The 23253-nt window shown below is 42.4% G+C and overlaps 3 long non-coding RNA genes across 14 annotated transcripts; 2 read left to right on the top strand and 1 right to left on the bottom strand.

Moving 5' to 3' along the window:
* Positions 1–1957: 1957 nt before the first annotated feature.
* Positions 1958–6633, bottom strand: LOC123069576 (uncharacterized). 12 transcript variants are annotated; one of them, XR_006432644.1, is made up of 5 exons: positions 5374–6633; positions 5130–5236; positions 4974–5039; positions 2381–4892; positions 1958–2061 (listed from the first exon to the last, which is right to left on the bottom strand). It is a non-coding gene; the product is annotated as an uncharacterized lncRNA (long non-coding RNA). The 12 variants fall into 12 exon arrangements; XR_006432642.1 differs by having other exon boundaries at positions 4974–5736; positions 5819–6043; positions 6143–6633; XR_006432641.1 differs by having other exon boundaries at positions 2381–2859; positions 3645–4892; positions 4974–6633.
* A 3392-nt stretch (positions 6634–10025) lies between these two features.
* On the top strand, positions 10026–13499 carry LOC123069575 (uncharacterized). Its single transcript, XR_006432634.1, has 3 exons — positions 10026–10521; positions 12721–12795; positions 13234–13499. It is a non-coding gene; the product is annotated as an uncharacterized lncRNA (long non-coding RNA).
* Positions 13500–20328: 6829 nt separating this feature from the next.
* On the top strand, positions 20329–22707 carry LOC123065311 (uncharacterized). Its single transcript, XR_006430957.1, has 3 exons — positions 20329–20427; positions 21996–22142; positions 22519–22707. It is a non-coding gene; the product is annotated as an uncharacterized lncRNA (long non-coding RNA).
* Positions 22708–23253: the final 546 nt, after the last annotated feature.

Below are 23253 nucleotides of genomic sequence, written 5' to 3'. Positions count from 1 at the left end.
TTCCTATTAATTGCAACGATGACCAAAACTATGTTTGCCAACTCTCAACAACTTTTAATCATCATACTTTTTATATGTGAAGTCATTACTCTCCAAAAGATCAATATGATCTCTTTTATTTCTTTTTACTCTTTTATGCACTCAATATCATAGCAAGATAGCAAAGCCCTTGACTCAACACTAATCTTTATTATATATAGCTCACAGACTCGATTACATAGAGGGATCATAAGGAAAAACTCAAAACTAAATCATACCAAAACTTTATTCTACTAGATCAAGATATTACCAAAAGGATCGAACTAAGAAAAACTGTAAAGATAGGAGTGTGATGGTGATACGATACAGGGGCAACTCCCCCAAGCTTGGCAGTTGCCAAAGGGGAGTGCCCATACCCATGTGATTAGTTCCTCGGAGGTGGTGATGATGGAGTTGTTGATGATGTAGGCTTGTCGTCCGTCTTCCAAGGCATAGGCTCACCATCATAGAAGGATGATCGAGTCTCCGGGATCCTCAAATCTGCAGCCAAACTCATCCTTTTGAATCTGTATTCATACTCACAGTTTTGGTTTTGCAGGTCGTAGATCTGGGCTTGGGGGTGCTCGATTTTCTCATGAAGCTTGAAGATGGTCTCCCCAATGTTCTTGGTGTCCAGCTTGTGGTTGTTGGTGAACTCTGCGATCATCATCTGGTTGGCGTTGAGTCCGCGCTCCACCATCCCTTGGCACTTGAAAAATTGTTGTTCCATCGTATCGAGCTTTGTCTCCACGCTTCCGGTACTCCTTGGTCCCTCAACATCGCGGATGTGCAGCACCCCTTCACGCATCTCAATGGTTCGAGGGTGATGCAGCACCTCGCGAGGTAGGGGTTGATGACCCTCTCGAAAAACTTGTCCTTGGGAGCGCTTGAAGACGTCATGGTGCTCTAGATCTGTCAGAACAATAGCTCGAAACAAAGACAGAAGATATTTGCGTGATACGGTGGTCAAAACCTTCGGGAGATTATATAATGAATTTTTACCGACCGAAAGAAGTATCGTGCAAGAAAACGGAGTCCGGAGAGCACACGAGGTGCCCATGAGGCAAGGGGCGCGCTCAGGGGGTAGGGCGCGCCCTCGACCCTCGTGGACGCCTCGTGTCCTTCCCGGGCTACTTCTTATAAACTAGGGTTTAAGCTTCTGTCACTCTAGCAACCCATCATCTACTTATTACTTCCCAATGCCTTCCTCTAGGCCCAAACAATGGTGAAGTGTCATGTAGTCGACGTTCACATAACACCACTAGAGGAGAGACAACATACATCTCATCAAAATATTGAATGAATACCAAATTCACATTACTACTAATAGCAAGACTTCACCCATGTCCTGAGGAACAAACGTAACTACTCACAAAGCATATTCATGTTCATAATCAGAGGGGTATTAATATGCATTAAGGATCTGAACATATGATGTTCCACCAAATAAACCAACTAGAATCGACTACAAGGAGTAATCAACACTACTAGCAACCCACGGGTACCAATCTGAGGCTTTGGTACAAAGATTGGATACAAGAGATGAACTAGGGTTTGAGAAGAGATGGTGCTGGTGAAGATGTTGATGGAGATTGACCCCCTCCCGATGAGGGGATCGTTGGTGATGACGATGGTGATGATTTCTCCCTCCTGGAGGGAAGTTTCCCCGGCAGAACAGCTCCGCCGGAGCCCTAGATTGGTTCCGCCAAGGTTCCGCCTCGTGGCGGCAGAGTTTTGTCCCGTAAGCTTGCTTATGGTTTTTTCCAGGGTAAAAGATTTCATATAGCAGAAGATGGGCACCGGAGGGCTGCCAGGTGGCCCACGAGGCAGGGGGCGCGCCCAGGGGGGTAGGGCGCGCCCCCACCCTCGTGGATGGTGGGTGCCCCCTCAGGTATTTCTTCCGCTCAATATTTTTTTATTAATTCCCAAAATGACTTTCATGGAGTTTCATAACTTTTGGAGCTGTGCAGAATAGGTCTCTAATATTTGCTCCTTTTCCAGCCCAGAATCGCAGTTGCCGGCATTCTCCCTCTTCATGTAAACCTTGTAAAATAAGAGAGAATAGCCATAAGTATTGTGACATAACGTGTAATAACAGTCCATAATGCAATAAATATCGATATAAAAGCATGATGCAAAATGGATGTATCAACTCCCCCAAGCTTAGACCTCGCTTGTCCTCAAGTGGAAGCCGATATCGAAAAATATGTCCACATGTTTAGAGATGGAGGTGTCGATAAAATAAAATACAGACATGAGGGCATCATGATCATTCTTATAACAACAACATATATATATATATATATATATATATATATATATATATATATATATATATATATATATATATATACACACGCACCTTTCCGTTTTAAACTGGATGACAGCCACTTTATCTTCGCCATAGCACCAACGGTACTTCACATAGTACTTTCCCATGAATTGTCAACGTACTTCCACATGGATCGTGAACGAGGAGTCCCCCGCCAACCACCTGGCTCTCCCCGCTGATCCCCTCCCCACTCGTGACGCCCCCTTAGCCAAGACGGTAGATCCAATGCCTCCCGGGCCATTGCCACGTTGTAACATATACAGTTGAATGTCGTGTATTACCATGAAATAACAATATGATGTCCGTTGTTGGGCAAACAACTAATACGCCACTGTGTCCGTTATTAACTCCAACCATGAGAATCCGCATAATATTTATTTTCACCAACTATGAGAATCCCCATAATACTTACTTACTTCAACTATGAGAATCCACACATCTTTCTTTGTCCTCTCCACTTTCATTCATGCATTATGCTTTCTTCCTCTGACCAACCAGCTGACCTAGATCTGCAAAAAGGAATAAAATTATAAAGCAATTTAGCATAGTAATGCATCACTTATATATATTATATATTGGCGAAAACATGTGATCATCTGCCCAGCAAATACCTTTCATTTATTTAGTTATTATTACACATGCATTGTTCCATTCACTCGGCAATAAATGGATGATCTTTTCGATATAAAATGCTATATGTGAACTACAAAGTGATCGAAGATCACATTAGACGGAGATATTGCTACTAACTAAGCAGCTGGAACTACCGTGAATACTAATATTAGCTTTGACACTTGTCTATAGCTAAGTAATGGGATCAAATTTGTCTTCTTTTAAAAAAACATGTAAGATCAGTTTCGTACTATTTTGAATGAATTGGCAATGTTCCTCAGTTAAATTCAGCATAAGGCCTTTAATTATAGTTGGTCCTCAGTTCTTGTTTTATGCTCATTTTATTTGGACCAACACAAAAGCTTTCTGTGAGTTTAATAAAGAACTCTAAGCTAACTCAAGTTTACACATAAACTCAAAATTACAAGGACAATTGGAAAAAATATAATGGTGCCATCTTCAAAAGGTTTCCTTTGCAAACTTAGCCGCTGCCAATGGTTATCCAACAACAAACTAAAAAGATAATATAATCATTAAATATTACTCTAGAAGGAAGCTCGTTGCATGACAATTTGTACCATAAATCATGTTTACTACACAAGCAACTTTATATATACCATGTCCCAAATAAACTCTTAGAGAATAATCAAATGGCGAGGTGAACAAGATCTCTTGCTCGTACCAAGAATTCAATGTTTTATGGGTATGTGCATCATTTGATGCACATGCTTTTACGAAAAAACGGACTCGATATTTTCTTATTTCGCGGGAGGCCTTTGACCAACAATATTTCACCTAGAAGGATGGCATATATTCATAAAATGGTTAATACTTCAAATGGAATATGGAAAATTGAATGTCATAGCAGGATATATATGGGTCTCGATTCAGGAGGAAGAAGCAGTAATAAGCACAAAGATGGATCTGCATGACAAGTAGTATTTTTCTCGAAGTATATGTAGAAATAGTACACACACATGAAAAAAATAGTTCTGGCATGAGTGCTGAACGCGATTTTAAGAAAGCTATTACAGGTTTATTGCACTACCGACTACAATATATTTTCTGTAAAAGGTGTCACATACTTATTGGACTTTTGAATATTTTATATTTGAAAAGTTATAGAAGCCTCTAAAGTGTGATTAGTGAAATATTTAAATCTCAGGCCTATAGAAATCTACTACTGCCTAAGTTGACCAACTACATCCTTATCTAATATTGGAAAAATCAGGGACCAAAGGACCATCTCTTCCTGATGCATAACCTGTGGAACTCCATTACTGCTTAAGTTGATCAACTACATCCTTGTCTAATATATAACCGATAAATCATAAATCAGTGAACCATATGTTTCCGATGCTATTCCTCCTTTCGTGTTGTCTGTTTGATTATTAGCATTTATTTTTATCATCATGCTAGCAGTCATGTTCTGAAATTTCCAACTACATAACTGCTCCGCCTACATCTTAATATATCATGCCTTGGCTATAAAGTTGACATAATCCTAAAATATTTGCTATACTATATTACAAATTTAGAATACCAATTTGTACTTATGAGAGTCTCGTAAGTTTCATGAGCACATCAAACTATGTATAGTTAAGCATGTACACTGGAAATACTGTAGTAATGTTGTCCATTTGAAATTCTAGATGATGCAGTTGTCAAGGAATGCTTCTGCATGACTTGCACCAAAATAATACATGTCACATATTACCGCCAACTGATAGTAGTTCTAAGAGTTCAACGAAGTGCAAAACTTTGAATATCTAAAAAATATCAACATAACATACGGATATTTATTTTGCATGTCACACCGTTCATCTGCTAATGTTTTATGTTAAGTACTCCCTTCGCCCGAAATTACTTGCCGCTCAAACGACATCCTTTTGAAACAGAGGAAGCAAACACATAACGTATTTACTTGTCCCTGCTAATTCCAAACAGAGGAAGTAATAATTAGTTCTCCATCTAGTTGAATTCAACAAAGCCTGGCAAAAATCTTATTTACCTTCTGATCAGTTGAGACTTGAGAGAGCCACAGGCTCCTTACCACGGAAGAGCACGATGCATGAATCTGCGCAGCAATCCCATCAACAAGATTAGTTGCTTGTCTTTGGAGTAAGCCATCTAATCTCTAAATGCATTTACTGCAGAAAAGCACAACCCACTACTTCATATCCACATCGTTCATCTCCCTGTATCATTAATTAGCAGGCTTTCCGTCTTTGCTAAAGACAAGGTGCAGCCTGTGCTAGTAGTGTAGTTCGACACCTGCGCAAGAACACAGAAGCGACATACCATCAGATCACAAGGCTCAGTGTGTGAAAAGAAGGTTTCAAATACCGTGTAATCGCAAACCATTCTTCATAAAACTGAAACACACGGTACAACCCGGTATTGAATAACACCTCCACTCTTTCGGATCGTTTTCTTCACCACCGAGGACCAGGCAGCAGTGCCAGCAAACCACCTCCACCATGAATAGAACCGCCGGTGATCCTCCTCCGCCATGAGAAACAACGCCGTCGTATCAGTTTGCCGCCTCCGTGAGCAGCACCACCGTCGTATCAATTCGCGGCCTCTGTTAGAGTAGCAGCGCTGCCAATCTCCCATCACCGTCGTCGACGTAAGCAGTGCTGCCAATCTCCCTTCACCGCCGTGAGCAGTAGCGCCGCTGTGAGCAGTTGCTGGTCTCGTTTCTCATCGCAAGTCGTCGTCCCTCAGTGGGCATCTTCTACATGGCCGGCGGAGGTGACACTGTTTCCTCTTCCCTTGCATGAACCAAACACATAACGTATTCGCTTGTCCCTGATTTAATACACTATATTCTCATTGCAATACTGAATACTTTACCTCTGCTCGAACCAAACGCGTCGCAAGGTGCTTCAGTACCGGTACACTTCTGTGGCCGTGGAACACGAATAGGTGCGCCAGGAAGCGGAGCGCCCCAGTATCGAGCCCCAGCTTGTCAACGTCGCAGCACCCTGCGAGCAGGCTCCTCTCGCATGACGGCCGCCGCCTGCCCGTCCTCGAGATCCATCCTCTTGATCCCGCCGTACGCCGCACGTTCTGCCGCATCTGAATAAAGCCAAGAAGAAACAAAATAAGGTGCGACAAGGAGAATTACGTCGCAACTACCGTGTAGTATAAGATAAGATTGTCCATGTCAAAGATGACCTATGAGACGGTGGCCCTAGACTCCGGCATCAATTCTACCTGCCTCTCACCAGTGTTCACCGATGCCATTGGCGTGTGCAAGAGAGATCCAAGGATTTTTTTCGGGAACATCCCACTTCTCCCAAGTACGGCTCCTCGATGTGACTACCCTCAGTCGCCGCCTTTGATTTCTAGGGGCACGAAGCTGAGGAACCTAGGTAGAGGCCCGAAGAGGAGAGGAGTGGCGGAAGAAAATCTGAGGGAGTTGCGGGAGGGAGAAGGGATGAAGGGACCATGGTCTTGGGAAAGGAAAGCGAGAATCGAGGAAGGATATTCTGTAGTTATTATGAGGATCATGGCAGAGGATTTTCTTGGCCACGTACATGTATGCGGGAGGGAGCGAAGGGGGAGCGACGAACGAACGACCTACCGCCCAACCATCACGCCCACAGACTCCTCTTGTAGGAGTAGAGAAATACATTTAAATAGGGGCGTGTCTTCTACGGTTGTGTTTTTTTCTAGTGGAGCTAAGTATGGAAGGGGATCGGTGGGAGAAATAAATCAGAGAGGAAGGAATCTGTTTGAAAGGTGATCTCATGTATATGATAATATTACTGAATTCTTAATTACCAAATATTTACATGATTGAATTGAATCGACACCTACCAAAGCAAGCACGAATAAATGGAAGGAGTATCAAACGCAATCCGGTTTAAGTGTGAAGAAGAAAAAATTAATGTGGGAGGGGTGGTGGGAGGTGGGACGAAAAAAACCAGACAAAAAAAGCAAGACAAATGTAGTGGGATGAAAATAAACCGTGGATACTATTCAACCAACTCAGACATTAGGAGTAGAGATCACTGCTGCTCCTGAGAGGAAGAGGAAGATGGGTGCCTTGATCGACTAGGAGTTGAGCGTCTTTAGCAGCATGATCGAGGCCGTCAAGGAGATGTCATCTGCTACTTGTGATAGTTTTGGGATTTCCCTGAAGAGGAATGGTGATGTAGTATAGTAGCAAATAGTATTTCCCTTAGTTAAGAACCAAAGTTTATCGAACCAACAGGAGAAGACACACATACAACGTCAACAGAACCTGCACACCAACAAAGCAAATTCTTGCACGCAACAAAGGCAAGGGGGCCTCACTTCCCTTGTTCTTGCCAGTTGCAAGTATGAAATATGGTAGTGGTAGATATAACAAAATAAAAGTAAAAGAAAACAATGAAGAATTATAAGTTTTTGTTTGATATAGATGTGAATGGACCTAGGGGCCATAGCATTCACTAGAGGCATCTCTCTCATAGTATCAGTAGGTAAACAAATTACTGTTGATCAATTGATAGAAAAGTGCATAGTTATGATGATCGTCTATGGCATAATTAATGTGTAGGCATTACGTCTGTGACAAGTAGATCAATGTCTACTACTATTACTCCACCCCAAGACCGCTATCCAGCACGCATCTCAAAGTATTAAGTTCATGACAAACAGAGTAATGCTTGAAGCAAGATGACATAATGTAGATAGAATAATACCATTAATATGTTTAAACCACGTCGTTTTACCATTAGTAGCAACAATACAATGTGTGCCTTGCAACTCCTCCTATAACAGAGTAAGGACACCGCAAGATTGACTCTACTACTATTCACCACCCCCTCTGGAGATCTAATTGTTAACTTGGCCAAAGAAAACTCATACATAGCTATAAAATTACAAATAAATAAATCTCAGAAAAGACTCACAATTAATTAGATCCCAAACGCACCACAAAAATTTACATCGGATTGATCGCAGATGAGGACATTATATTGAAGATCAAAAGAGAGAGACATCTAGCTACTATTGTGGACCCGTAGGTCATGTGGGAACTACTCACACAGCATCGCGGAGGCAGCAGGGTTGATGAATATAGCCACCTCAATGGTTTCCTCCTCCGACAGAGTACCGGTGGAGGCCTCCAGATAGGATTGCGGAAGAACAAAGGCTTGCAGCGGTGGAAGAATTGTTTTGGGTCTCACTTCGGAGGTTTTTGGATATATGGTAATTTGTAGGACTGGAGTTAGGTCAAACGGAGCCACAGGGTGGCCACAAGGCACTTCTACTTGTGAGCTGCGTTGGGATTTCCCCAAAGAGGAGGGGATGATGCAGTATAGTAGAGATAAGTATTTCCCTCAGTTATGAAACCAAGGTTACCAATCTAGTAGGAATCATGCAACAACTTGTTAATAGCACCTCCACATAAAATAACAAATCCTTGCACAACGCGAACAAGGGGTTGTCAATCCCTTGGCGGTTAATTGCAAGATTAAATTGTATGGTGATAGATAGATAGATCTAACAAAAATACAAAATAGAATAAATGAAGTGAAATTGCAGCAAGGTATTTTTAGGATTTTCAATATATGATAAAGGTAGACCCGGGAGCCACAGTTTTCACTAGAGGCTTCTCTCTTGAAAATAGCATACGATGGGCAAACAACTTACTGTTGGGTAATTGATAGAAAAACAAATAAACATGACGATATCCAAAGCAATAATCATGTATATAGGCATCACGTCCGAGACAAGTAAACCGAAATGATTCTGCATCTACTACTATTACTCCACCCGTCCGCTATCCAGCATGCATCTAGAGTATTAAGTTCATAAAGAACGAAGTAACACTTTAAGCAAGATGACATGATGTAGACAAAGTAAACTCACGATGAATAAACCCCATCTTTTTATTCTTAATACCAACTAGCAAAGTGGCCCGCTCGATACGCGGGCTAGGATTTTTTTTGAGTTAAATTATTAGAATATTTTATTTCATTTGTCAAGAGTAATACTGAAACCAAATTTGATGACATTTTCAAATATAAGACTTTTGCTAGCATAGTATTTTCTTTGGTATGTTTGGCTTTTATTGATATATAAATATGTGCGGTCCGCTCATCCTGTACTTGCTAATTATGCATGTCATATTAACTTTCGTTCTATGATCAGTTGCATTCTTCAAATTACATTTGTATTTTTTCCCACATTTTGATCATGTTGCTTTTTCTTCTTCTGTAAACACAAAATTAATGCTTCTGATGGTTTTCGTGTAGTCATAGGTTAATTTGCTAACATTATTCAAGATTGGCATATTTCATTTAGTGATTTTGCACAGTAATTATTTTATTTTATTTACATATTGTACATAAAAAAATAGAACGGTGCGCGCGCACCTAAATTAGAAATAGCCAAGTATTTTTAAAACCTTTTGGCAACATACATTATCTAAATTTTTGGACAAAATGATTTATTCCGAATTCCGAGCAAAGTATGACAGAATCAATGCTATATAAAAGCTACTCCCTCCGTTCCTAAATATTTGTCTTTCTAGAGATTTCAACAAGTGACTACATACGGAGCAAAATGAGTGAATTTACACTCTAAAATATGTCTATATACATCCGTATGTGGTAGGCCATTTGAATCTCTAAAAAGACAAATATTTAGGAACGGAGAGAGTACTATTCATGGTTTTTGTAGTTGTATTTTTTTATTCAGAGTACGACACAACTCATTTCCTAAAAGTTTAAACATGATTATTATGCTAGATTATTTTTCGCAAAAATGTTTTTATTTTTACCATTTCTTTTTACTGATCAGATGCGTTTGTAGACCCATGTTTGAGAAATCCACACTGCTATACGTATCCAAAAAAAATGTTGGTGGGTATTTGCTTTTATACACGTACACTCAGCAGTACCAAGGGTGACTTATATTATCACGTTATATATTTTGCTCTCACAGTGTCCACTCCACACTACTGTATGTACATACACGTGGCTTAAGTTATCATGTTACAAAACGCCATTTGTTTAATGGGTCCCAGCAGTAGTAGTCTTGACTTTCCCCATCCCATAGTCTTCTTTACTTCTCCGTTCTTCTTTCCCCTAATTATTTCACACAATGAGAATGTTCGTCTTCGCTGAGATCCCCTTTCTCCTATCCTTATTCTCTCAGCTGACCCACAAATTGCAGCTACCGGTCAGATCCAATCAGTTTGCTTTCTTTACTCGCTGCATTGAGGTTGCTCGTCCTCCACCTGAATCCACTCCGCAGCTGGTTCTGCTACAGGTTTAGCATCGACGGCAGCTGGTTTGGCTGCTCGTACGCCTCATCGGTCTCTTGTAAATGGCGATGGAGGGTAGCAGGCCTCAAGGATTAGCTGCGCCAGGGAGATAGCGAGATCGACTTGGTCATGGATTTCATCTCCTGCGGGCTCGCAGTCCTCTTGGATCCAGCTTTAGTATGAGGATGCTGACGGCGTTTTCTTCCCCAAGAGCGCAAGCCAGAAGCATCGTCTATATATCGGCTCGAGGCAGCTCGGCACTTCACAGCAACATTATTCGAAGTTCAACCTGCAGGTCCCCCTTTTTCCTCTTCCCGACTCTGTCATATTTCCCCTTTTTATTAACCTTTTCCCCTTTTTGTGCGATGCTACCAATATAATATACTTACTTACGAAGCCTTTGATCCCAAACAAGTTGGGGTAGGCTAGATATGAAACCCTTTCACGAGGACTTCCCAGGAGGTCACCCATCCTAGTACTACTCTCGCGCAAATGGGTTTCATACCCAAAAGACTGGCTAGTTTTTACGTTGGCTCGCCAAGCCTATCACAACCCTTAGATATGAAACTCTTTCACAAGGACTTCCCAGGAGGTCACCCATCCTAGTACTACTCTCGCTCAAATCGGTTTCATACCTATGGGACTGGCTAGTTTTTACGTTGGCTCGCCAAGCCTATCACAACCCTCCTCCTTTACCCAGGCTTGGGACCGGCTATGCCTAGAAGACATAGGCGGAGTTGCTACCAATATAACATAATTAACGAAAATGCATGTTAGTGTTAAATATTTCACCATTTTTCCTTGAAATCTTGAAAAAACATGTGATTATTTTGTAAGTGGTCTATAAGTGTTGACTGAGGTACAAAATAGATACTAATAAGTTAGAGAAAATTTTAAAATGTAAATATATGTCTGAGCAGACATACCAATGCAAATTAGTAGTGACCGAAAACGCCTTATATTAGTTTACAGAGGGAGTACTATATATATTCATTGTATCATCGTGTATAATGGCTGCTCTTTTTTTCAATTGATTGACTCAGGGCTAAGTTACTAAATGATGATAGTAAGTTTTGAATGTGAAATACTCCCCCCGTTCCTAAATATAAGTCTTTCTAGAGATTTCAGTATGAACAACATACGGATGTATATAGACGTAGTTTAGAGGATAGATTCACTCATTTTGCTTCGTATGTAGTCTTTTATTGGAATCTCTAAAAAGACTTATATTTAGGAACGGAGGGAGTACATCTTAAGGTGTAGAGTTAATTTGTTTTTGCCCCCTCCACTTTTTAACGGGCTTGGGGCCGGCATTGGTAGTGTTAGTCCGCCTTACCCCTATTAATATTCAACAAATTCAAGCAACAATTAGTACATTTGTGATTGGCTATAGTTTAAATATTTCGTAGAGAAGAATTAACATATAATTATTGGATGTGAGAACTGATCTGATTGCATTGTACATATGAAATATTACAATGCCCCCATGCTCTCACTATTGGTTTGCATTAAATAATAAGCTTGTAGAATCGAATGCCACATAATATATATTGTCTATGCTTGTTTGTCATGAACTATTTTCAACTGTTGATGCATGTTTGCAATATTTTGCAATGAAAAATTAGTATATAATAATTGAATATGAAAACATGCCTGATTGCATTGTACATATGAAATATAACAATGTCTTGATGCTCTGACTATTGGTTTGTATTAAATAATAAACTTGTAGAATCAAGTATCACATAATCTACATTGTCGGTGTTTGGTAGTACTGAACTATTTCACGTGTGGATGCATGTTTGCAATACTTTGGCACGGTAGTAGACCATATTCGACCTGCCATATCATGTTAGGATAGTTAAGTCAGATTTTATTTTAAGGATATTTTGCAGTGTACTAAATTTATATGTATGCAATTCTTATGTAAGAGGCCAGTGGCATCATGCTGAAATTGTGTTATTTGTTCATACCATTAGAATATTTCTTTATAGGATATGTTTGTGACCACATCATCCTCATTGTTATGTTCATCATTTACCATTACCCATAGTCCATCCCTTTTTTGACTCTTGAGAAGGCTACGTATAATTGTCCATGTGCGAAAACTTGTTCTGGTACATATAATCCTACCTTGTTTATGGATTGCCCATGGCATTTGTTGATAGTCATAGCAAATCAAAATGATATAGGAAATTGTCTCATTTTTAGAACAAATGGCCACGCTAATTCAGTTGGCGGCATTATTATTCTTGGATAGTGTACCTTTTCTCCCACATGTGTTCCCATTATTATCTATGCTTCGATAAATCTTGTTCCAAGTTGAATAGTCGCCATCCTTGTACCATTGCATAACCCGACACTTTGGTTGATATTACGTAGGAGCGTCATAGGTATGCTAACTTTTAATTTTAGCTCGTGATTTGGGATTTCAGGAAATGTTAAACTGTTCAGGAATTCCGTTGGATATAACACTTCCGTTTCTGCATTTCAGGTAGTTGCTTTGCGTACTATCGCAACTCAGATGGAGCTGGTGGCATCAAGACATGAACCCACTATCGAATTTAAGGTTGATCGGATATGAAAACCATCTGATGCATCATACATATTTCTCTATATCGTAGCAAGCAATCCCATTTGTTTATGTTATAGTTGCAGTATGGTTCTAGTCTTCTAGAGTATGTATTATCCTAATGTGAATATGTTCGAACCAACATCCACGCATCAACCTTCTCTAGATGAGTAAAAGCATGAACCCAGACATCTAGAATTGCATTACTTAATATCGAATACACATGATAGTTTTTTCCTATTTGTAGATTATCAACCTTTTGAGCTAACATGTAAAATGGTTTTAGTTGAGCACTTCTTAGAGCATAATGATGTATTATTGATCCATTAATAGGTCTGATTATCGTACATAATCAACCTTTTGAACTAACATGTCAAATCTTTTTAGATGAGCACTGCCTAGAGCATAATTGAGGTTTTATTGGTCCATTAATAGGTCTGATCTATAATTTCATGAAGATTGTACCTGGAGGTGGTTTGATTGCTCGACGGAGCCGGCTGGTGCCTGCTGGAGGAAGACAATGAAGTTGACCTCGAAGAACATGAGATTTTGGTTGTATGTGGACTCTGAAGAGATATTCTTCTATTTGGAGAGATTGAATCTCTGTACATTGTTTGTGAGATTTTGGATTTGTTTGGAGAGTTTTCATCTTTGTACAGGTTCATGTTTTTTTGTGTGGGAGGATCATGAGAGTTTTTTCATGTTATGGTTGCCGAGAGAATATAACCTGTAGGCACTATTTTTTAGAAGGTCTGGTCGCTTGTGCTATTGTCTAGCCTGTTTAGATCAGGAGATTGAGCCTAAAGGGATCTCACGGAAGAGTTTCCATCTCTGTATGGTTTTTTTTGTGGGGAGGGGGGGGGGGGGGGCGTGAGAGAGTTTGGTCATGTTTTGGTTACAGAAAGATTGTAGCGTTATTTTTTTGATGGCCTGGTCGCTCGTGGCCTCGTGGGATTGTCCAGCCTTTGTACCCATTGTGATCTTACGACACGGGCCCATCTGGTTTACGTAGATCTAATGGCTATTCTTTGTTAACCAGAAATAGGCACACCGAATTAAAGGTCAGATGTTTCTAATTATTGTGAGATTTTTAAGCTAATTATCTTTATTCTGGTAAGCTTGTCAAATACTTTTTATATATAATAATAGATAGATGATACAATACGTGTCATGTCCCTTTCTTTCATTAGGATTGAGTGAAGGAAATATGCACTAGAGGCAATAATAAAGTTGTTATTTTATATTTCCTTATATCATGATAAATTTTTATTATTCATGCTAGAATTGTATTAACCGGAAACTTGATACATGTGTGGATACATAGACAAAACACCGTGTCCCTAGTAAGCCTTTACTAGACTCGCTTGTTAATCAAAGATGGTCAAGTTTCCTAACCATAGACACGTGTTGTCATTTGATAACTGGGATCACATCATTGGGAGAATGATGTGATGGACAAGACCCATCCATTAGCTTAGCATGTTGATCGTTAAGTTTTGTTGCTATTGCTTTCTTCATGTCAAATACATATTCCTTCGATTATGAGATTATGCCACTCCCGAATACCAGAGGAATACCTTGTGTGCTATCAAACATCACAATGTAACTGGGTGATTATAAAGATGCTATACAGATATCTCCAAAGGTGTTTGTTGGGTTGGCATAGATCGAGATTAGGATTTGTCACTCCGAGTATCGGAGAGGTATCTCTAGGCCCTCTCGGTAATGCACATCATGATAAGCCTTGCAAGCAATGTGATTAATGATTTAGTTGCGGGATGATGCATTACGAAACGAGTAAAGAGACTTGCCGGTAACGAGATTGAACTAGGTATGAAGATACCGACGATCGAATCTCGGGCAAGTAATATACCGATGACAAAGGGAATAACGTATGTTGTCATTACGGTACGACCGATAAAGATCTTCGTAGAATATGTAGGAACCAATATGAGCATCCAGGTTCCGCTATTGGTTATTGACCGGAGAGGTGTCTCGGTTATGTCTACATAGTTCTCGAACCCGTAGGGTCCGTGCGCTTAACGTTCGATGACGACTTTGTATTATATGAGTTATGTGATTTTGTGACCAAATGTTGTTCGGAGTCTCGGATGAGATCACGGACATGACGAGGAGTCTCGAAATGGTCGATAGGTAAAGATTGATATATATAACGATGGTATTCGGACACCGGAAGTGTTTCGGGATGCACCGGGTACTTATCGGGTCACCGAAAGGGGTTCCGGGCACCCCCGACAAAAGATATGGGTCTTATGGACCAAGAGGGGAAACACACCAGCCACAAAGGGGCTGGTGCGCCCCCCCCATATGGGCTGGACAAATTGGAGAAGGAAAGGGGAAGAAGGAAAAAAAAGGGAATAGGATTCCCCCTTCCCCCTCTTCCCTTCCTACTCCGAATAGGAATAGGAAAGGGGGGGGGGGGGAAGCCGAATTGGGAGGACCCCAAGTAGGATTCCTCCTACTTGGGCCGCCCCCTTGGCTATATATATATATATATATATATATATACACACACACACACACACACACACACATACATATATATATATATACATACATATATATATACACATATATATATATGATAACACCCTTAAGAGTCTTATTCTGCACACTGAAACGTCTTATTCTCCTAACACCCCCACGTACCGCTGTAGCTACAAAACTAACCACCGAACTGCACGTACACCCACCTTATCTGTTCGGGCACCAACTCCCCTCTCACCCCGTGCCTCTCCAGCCACTCCCCACGACCACCACCTCCTACCTCTCCGCCGCACAACCTCCACCTCCCATCCCAGCATCGCACGACCTCCTTCCCCTCGCCGCCCCGCCTCCTCCTCCTCCCGGCCGGCGCCGCCCAGCCTCCTCCTCCTCCAGCCCGGCGCCGCCACGCCTCCTCCTCCTCCCGTCCAGAGCCGCCCCGCCTCCTACTCCTCCCGTCCAGCACCGACCCGCAGTGCCGCCCAGCGACGGCCCCGGCCCCGCCCCGCTACAGCCATGGTCGCGACCCCGCCATGCGCTCGCCGGCGTCAACGGCCCCTACCCCGCGGCGCGACGCCGCCCGACCCCATCCACGGCCTCGGCCGCGTCTGCCCGGCATCCCGATGCGGCGGCTGCACCAGATCTGGGATGCAGCCCTCGTCCTCCCTCACCGGCGACCCTTCCCCAAGCCCCGCTCGTGCCCACCACCTCTCCATCACCTTTCACTAGCCCCCTTACCCAACCATCTTTCCCCATTCATGCGAGCGCGTCTCCGCCCAGCACCGTATCCATATGCGGCACGGCGTCGCCCCTCCACCAGCCCCCAACGCCAGATGCACCCCGCCTCCTGTCCCTGGCGCCCCCCGGATCTCGCCTCCTACGCAGCCAATCACCTACCTCGGCGGGCGTTGCTCCCCGGATCTGTCCTACCTCTCCTGCCTCGGTTGATCTACAGAGAGGGGCGACCGCCACCCAACCAGGCGCCGCGGCAGCCTCCTTAGAGGACGACGATGATGGGATCTGGGTTCATGGCGCCCCCTGCTCGCGCACCACTGACGACCCTGGATCCGGCCGTGCGGTGCCGCTATTTTTTGCCGCCGATCTGGGGTCTCCCACCAGTGATCCCCCAATGCAGCTCGCTTTTACCTTCCCGGGCGCATGTCCCAGCCACCCATGACATGCAGTACAGATGGCGATGCCGTGGAGTTCGCCGTGCTAATCCCATCCATGGTTGTTGCCATTCAGAAGCATTTGTGTAGTGTTTTCAGTTTGGCGCGACGTGCAGTTCACTGGCGAGCGCTTCGGCGAGCATGTTCCATCAATTGCATTGACATGTTCTTGCATTTTGTAGTGTTTTCAGTGTGCAGCTCTTTTGATATTTTTTTGCAGCTCACTAAAATATTGGTTTGCAGTTCATTGTGAGACAACATGGCGCTGGCTGCGCTGCTCCTTTTTTGCTGCTCTGTCGCACCGCGAACCATGGTATTGCGTGACACCAGCGAAGACGGCGTGGTGGTTCCTTTCTTCCCAAACAACAGAAGTTGCGGTGAGGTTATGTAGTAGTTGAGGTTCAGGAATATTTGCGGTGCCTTTTCAGATTTCATTTGGGTGCAACAGTGTAGTTCTCCTGGCTCGTCGTTGAGGTGCGGCTGGGTGTGCAGCCCACCGGCGAGGGTGCTTGCAGTGTGGTGGCGTGATGCTCACGGTCTTGAATAAATTTGTTTGAAGAGACAAAAAGAATGTACTTCACTTTGTTTGTGTAGCAGCTCATTACTTCTCTGTATGAAGTGCAATTTGTTTTGTGTGTCTCAAAATTTAGTTAACTACATCAACACTTGCATTGCGCTTGCTTCTCGGATGCGGTTCACTTTTGAGAGTGATACTGTTCACTTGCACACAACATGAAAAATCAAAAAATGCGAAAATTTTAAGGAAACAGCAAGATAATAATGCGGTTCACTTCAATATATGTCGCAACTCACTTTCCCTCGACTCTGCAGTCCATTCTCGTTCATAAAAAATGTTAAAAAAAGACAGCAAAAACTCGTCTGAGAAAAATTATGTCTGACAAAAGAAATTATGCAGCTCGCTTGCCCATCCGATGTAGTGCGGTTTTCATTCTGAAGCAGTGCAGTCGGCCGTATGATGTTGTTCATCCTGTAAGTGCAAAAAAATTGTTACGAAAGCGAAAAAAGTAATGCGGTTCACTTCTTGATAGTGTTGTGGTTCATTTACACCCGATGTCAAGTGCACTCTACTTTCTCGTCCTTGAAAAATTATGTTTGAATAAAAAAACATGCAGTTCTCTAACACGTCTAATGCAGTGCGGTTTTTCGTCTGATGCAGTGCGGTTTCCAGTCGGATGAAATACCCACGTCGATTTGGGTGTCGCGAAAAACAGTGTCCGCATTCGGTAAATTCGAAATTCCTCTTGAATCGTAAAGAATTAGAGAGAGTGTTCTACATGAAAGAGTTGCGTATCATTGATATCTTTCCAACAGCGTATCGTTTGAATCATTCCGACCAGCGGTTTGCAAAAATTTCGCCAAAAACGGCCGCTATCACTCGTCGTCCGCCACACGATTTTCAAAATTAACTTAAAACCGTGAGGAATTTCAAAAATATTTCAACATATGAAAGTTGCACCTCGTTCGTAGCTTTCCAACGGCGTATCACACGCCTCGTTTCGACAAACAGTTCAAAAACTGGAGCGAAAACAGTACCGAAAATTTGAATTTTTTTGAAAAACAGAATTTCGCGATTTAGTAAATTTGAAACTGCTCTTAAACCATAAGGAATTAGAGAAAACTTTATATATGAAAATAATGCACCTCAACAATATCTATCCAACGGCGTATCGCTTGCTTCATTCTGATGAGTGGTTTACAAGAAATCGTGAAAAAACGCTCGCTGCCACTCATCATGGGCCGCACCATTTTCAAAACTGCTCTTAAACCGTGTGGAATCTCGAAAAGTGTTCAACATGTCGAAGTTGCTCCTAATCCATACTTTTCAACGGTATATTACACGCCTCGTTCTGATAAATGGTTAAAAAATTAGAGCGAAAACAGTACCAAAAAAATAACGCGTGCAGTTTTTTCGACGAGAAGTTCACTCGTGTGAGTACTGCAGCACACTTGGTTCAAAGAATGACGTGCACTTTCGTTCAGCGTGCAGTGCGGAAGTGGTGTGCAGCATAGACCGTCTCTGTGTGTGTGTGTTTATATATATATATATATATATATAGTAACAGAATAATATTCTCTTACCCCCGGACCTATATAGACCAGCGATCCGCAAATTCCCCGACCCAGAAAAACCAACTAAACCAAGTAGACAAAAACGACCAACAGACAAAGGCCCACCCGGCCACCCCAACCTCGTCTCCTCCCTCTTATCTGCACACCCCACAGTGCCCCATCGCCCCACGGCCACCCGCTCCCCGCCGACGCCCGGCCACCCTGCGACCCGCTGCCTCCTGGCCATCCCGCGCCTTGCCGCCGCCCGGCCACCCCACCGCCCCCGCCGGCGCCACCTCCCTGCGCCCCGCCGCCTCCCGGCCACTCCGCGCCTCGTCGCCGCCCGACCACCCCGCGCCTCGCCGCTGCCCGGCCACCCCGCGCCCGCCGCCGCCCGGCCATCCCGCGCCTCGCCGCTTCGCCATCCCAAGGGCCTCAGCCCCGGCGCCCCCCAGCCCCGGCGACCCCAGCCCTGGCGCGCCTCCGCCCCAGAGACTCTCATCTCTGGCCTCCTCCCTCCGCCGCCGCCACGCCTCAGGCCACCTCCCTCTAACACCGACCTAGATCCCTCCAAGCACCGCGCGCCATCTCCTGCAATTCCCATCACCGCCGGTTTCTAGCGTGGCTCACCGCTTCCCAGCGACGACGAGGAAGATGACAGGGGAGCTGCCCGTCTTCATGCATGGCGCCCCTGGTCCTTGGATCCCCCCTCCCCGCTCCCCTCCGGCGACCCTACTCGCTCGCCCGGCGCTCGCTCCGGTGACCAGCCGCGCGTCACACGATAGATCCCGAAGCTCCTTTACATTCAGCGCCGCCGCCACACAACCTCATCTCCGTTTTCTCTTCATTACGACTTGTAGCCTGTAGGAGTTTCTTCAGCTGCGGTTCAACAAGAAAACCAGCGGCAGTCCATGCACCCGTTCTATCTCTTTCCTCTCTAATGCTCTTTATCTTACTAATTTGTTTTCTATTGGAACTGCAGCCCAAGGGAGGTTGGACGGACAACATATTGGTGATGTTAACATCAGTCTGTTTATATTGAACTGATGATCGTGTATTACTGCTAAAGTCAAGCAATGAGGTCTAGTTTGTTGAAATTACATATTTGGCTCAGTTATAGTTTATTCCATTGCTTTTATTTTTCCATGCATTACTACTGAACTGAACTGAAGCACTTCTGTTTGAAAATTTACAAGGAGACTTCTACAGCCTACTAGCGTGTTCTAGCTTGCCGCTGATGTGTATTCATGCCGCTGAAGCTTGCTTGCCTAGCTGCTAGCCTGATTCTTGTTCTGTTATGGATGCTGTGGTTATTTGAACTTTAATTGCAGCTACTATTACAGTGTGTGTGTACATGACTGAAGCTATGTGTGTGCCATGGTTACCTGAACTTCAATTCTAGCTACTATTCAAATATAATACTAACACGTACAAGACTGGACTCGTACTACTGCATACTAGTGTGCCATTTTGCTTATTCTTTCCTTGAACTTTGCATGCTCTCTATTCTTTCAGAGATATGTTCAAAGCTAGTTCCTTGGAGGTGTATTCTTTCATAGATATGTTAGAGCTAGTTCTTTATTCTTTCAGATATATGTTGTTTTCATACTTTCAGCTCACATTGTAGTTTTTTTTTCCAGTTCAATGGATTCCAAAAAGGAAAAAACTGTGGATGGGTGATGAATCAACTTCCTTTACAGTTGTGCCATGAGCATTGGATGACCCCGACCACCGCCACCACTGCTTCTCGACCTCCTGCTTGCATCGCGGAGAGCCCTGGCCATTCACAGCCACCACTCCAGGCCATTCAACGCCACACCCTAGGCCGTTCATTGCCAGCAGCACCCTGGATCCCACCCCTCACCCTACGAGTTTCAGTTATCGAGTGAGTTTCAGTCCAACTTGAGCTCCGTGAGATGATCATATAATTAACTTCAGAATTACTACATGGCCCATGTATTTTACAGCAAGTCCATGTAGTACTACATGCGAAGTACAAATATTACTTCTAGTGATAGTTCATTTAAATCCTGGTTAGTTCATCTCCTCAAAACATATTTACTTCCACTCTGCTCTGATCTTTCTCCTGAATTGTTGATACTGCATCCTCTCTCTCATGATGTGATGTTGTTGCTCTCTCGTAGCTAAAACATTGTCCCAGAAACATCCTATAGCTGACCACAATCTGTAATTCTGAAACTACATGTTGTCCTGGTCCTTGAGCATCTTGAAGGCTGACAAAAAAGTGCACTATCATTATGATCTTACTTTGAAAATTATAACATGGATGATGGATGCAGTAGCAAACTAGATGAGAGTAACGGAGGACACCAAGTGTACAGCAACCGAAACTAAACCTCGTTTTATTGTTACTTAAATGCATTTGTTCTCTGAACTTAAACGCAAACATATTCTTGCATTGCGTGTAGGTAGCTGTCGAGGATGTCACCCCACTCCTCTGGCTTCACCCCTTGTCAACATACCAAGCTACTTCATTTTTTGTATCAAATTTTAGAACTTCTACATATCTATACTGTTGCTGCTCCGCACTCGTATTTGCTATTTCTTCTTATGTGTGCACTAAACTTCTAATACTGTTCGCGATCAAGCTTCTAGTTTTTGCTCTATTATGTGCTTCACTTCTACAAAAAAAGGTTGGATTATATAAATAGGATAAAGACATTTGCTTGCTTTCCAGAAATGAAATGGTTGGACATGTATCGATGATGTAAATAAAGCTCTTGTCTTGTATTTTTTGAAAATAAAATCACACAAGTACATGGTGAAAATTGGTACCAGTTCGAAGAAAAAAGAAACAAAGTTCAAAAAGAAAAATTATGAGTTCACCTTCCATAAAGTTTGTAAGTATAGAGATATCTACTTGATGTAGTATGTAACTATGTATTGCAAATACATCAGTTCAACTTGAATAAAATACCGAAGTGCACCGTGAAGTTTTCCATCAGTTCGTTTATAAAAAAACAGAACGTATTTGGAAAGTATTTGAATAAAATATTTTGTATGTGTTAAAACCAAGTTTGGTTTTCTACTATATGTCAGATTATTACAAAATACAATAAAAGATTTTGCTCATGTGGCTGTAAGCTCTAACCATATGGCAACAAAGAGAAAAATGAGTATGAAGTATTGTTGTTTCCGTATTGTTAAGTTCAGTATGTATTCCATTTTCAGTACGTAAACAAACACATAGGATCTTTATAAGAGCAAAAACTACAAAATGGAAATCTATAAGTTCAACTACATATATTACAACAATTGAAAATACAAAAAATTACATTAGTTCAATGACAGAAAAACATGAGTTCGAAAAGTTTTTGACTCTTGAACTGATAGCTGAAAGATACGATATGTGTACTGTTGATAATCTCAAACATGTGTTGCTCAACTTTAGAAAACATGTAAAATTGTTGTGCTGCTTTGCAATGTCTCCAGCAGTCCTACTTCTCCATGATGACAAGGACGACGTCGCCATGCGTGCACGCTCCAACCTGTCCCCTGTCGCAGCCCCACCACTCGTTGCCGATGCACTCTAACCCGAGGACCACCATGATGGAGGTCGCCTCACAGCCTAGCGACGAGGTAACTCATCTTCCTTGTGCGTCCTTCGCCCACTGTACGCCCTACTGCCCTCGACCTCCTTCCTCACAGCCATTCTACCCCAAATTTTGTTTTGATTTTCAGTTCAACTTGTGTGTTCTTTTCAGTGCATTATGTTTTAAATGTGCAGAGTCCTGAGGCAAAATGATACATTTTAGTTTGCTTTGCCGCAAGGCCATTGCTGAAACTTCACTTCTGTCTAAACCTTTAACCATCCATTTCAAAAACAGATGCTACTTTACTTTGCATGGATCCTGAATTACATTTCACTAAAAATGTAATAGTGAAATTACACTAAATAATTATATTGTATTTTTTAGCATTCTTGCAACCCTATTAACACCATCTTTTTGTGTAGTGTTTGTTGGTTTCTCTTTCATTTACGGACATCTTGGGCTTGCTGGGTGCAGATCAAAAAGCCCAATCATCATCAGGGATGAAAAAAGGAGAGAAGCACGGGAAGAGGTACTAGTAGAAGAGGTAGAAGTAATGTGAAAATGAGATAAATGTGAGAATAGCAAGTATTAAATCATGAGAGGGATTCAGATTTTGTTTTCACATTCTTGCTGTACACGTACCTTTGGTCTATAGATGCACCGTAATGGATCTAGGAAGTATGAATGGTTAATACCTCAACGGTGCACTATGCATCTTTGGCAGGTTTTTATGCATTTTTAAATGGTTGTGGAGCAATTTAATGGTGCGCTATGCACTAAAGTATACATTGTTTATATGTTCTTGTACATCAGCTCATCAAGGTTGTACCATACTGAAATCTGGAGCAGTCTGGCAAAAAGTATTTACATCCGTTCAAACTCGAGGATACGACAAAATTTTAAATCCGTTCAAACTCGAGGATACGACAAGTTCAGAGAAAACAAAAGTTTGCAGTTGAGAAATAAGGGATGATCATTCATATGTCTTAAAAAATAATTGAGCTTATATACAAAAAGTATTTACATCCGTTCAAACTTAGGGATACCACAAGTTCACAGAAAACAAAAGTTATAAGCAAATCATTAACAAAAAAGTAGAGTAAAGTTCGGACTGTCAAAATACATCATTAAAAACAAATACAAGGCTTAGTTCAAAA

Source organism: Triticum aestivum, chromosome 3B (genome assembly GCF_018294505.1).
Source record: "Triticum aestivum cultivar Chinese Spring chromosome 3B, IWGSC CS RefSeq v2.1, whole genome shotgun sequence".
Taxonomy (NCBI): domain Eukaryota; kingdom Viridiplantae; phylum Streptophyta; class Magnoliopsida; order Poales; family Poaceae; genus Triticum; species Triticum aestivum.
This window is presented reverse-complemented; position numbering and strand designations above follow the sequence as displayed.